Genomic DNA, 239 nt, shown 5'->3' with positions numbered 1-239 from the left:
CACCCCTAACTATGGTTCTTACTTGGACACTTAATTTCGATATGACCCAATAATATAACTCAAAATCCGCACGAAATAAAATAGAGTACACACACATGATTAAAAAGTGAGTCATTTGCCTGTCGATCCGCCAAAACCCATTTAATAAAAGGGTTATTTGCACGTCAGTTGCTAACACGAAACCCTTTTATTAATAGGATCAAGGCAAGTATTTTTATTTTTTATTTTTTTATTTAAAG

Source organism: Rosa chinensis, chromosome 5 (genome assembly GCF_002994745.2).
Source record: "Rosa chinensis cultivar Old Blush chromosome 5, RchiOBHm-V2, whole genome shotgun sequence".
NCBI lineage: Eukaryota > Viridiplantae > Streptophyta > Magnoliopsida > Rosales > Rosaceae > Rosa > Rosa chinensis.
Note: the sequence above shows the minus strand (reverse complement) of the source record.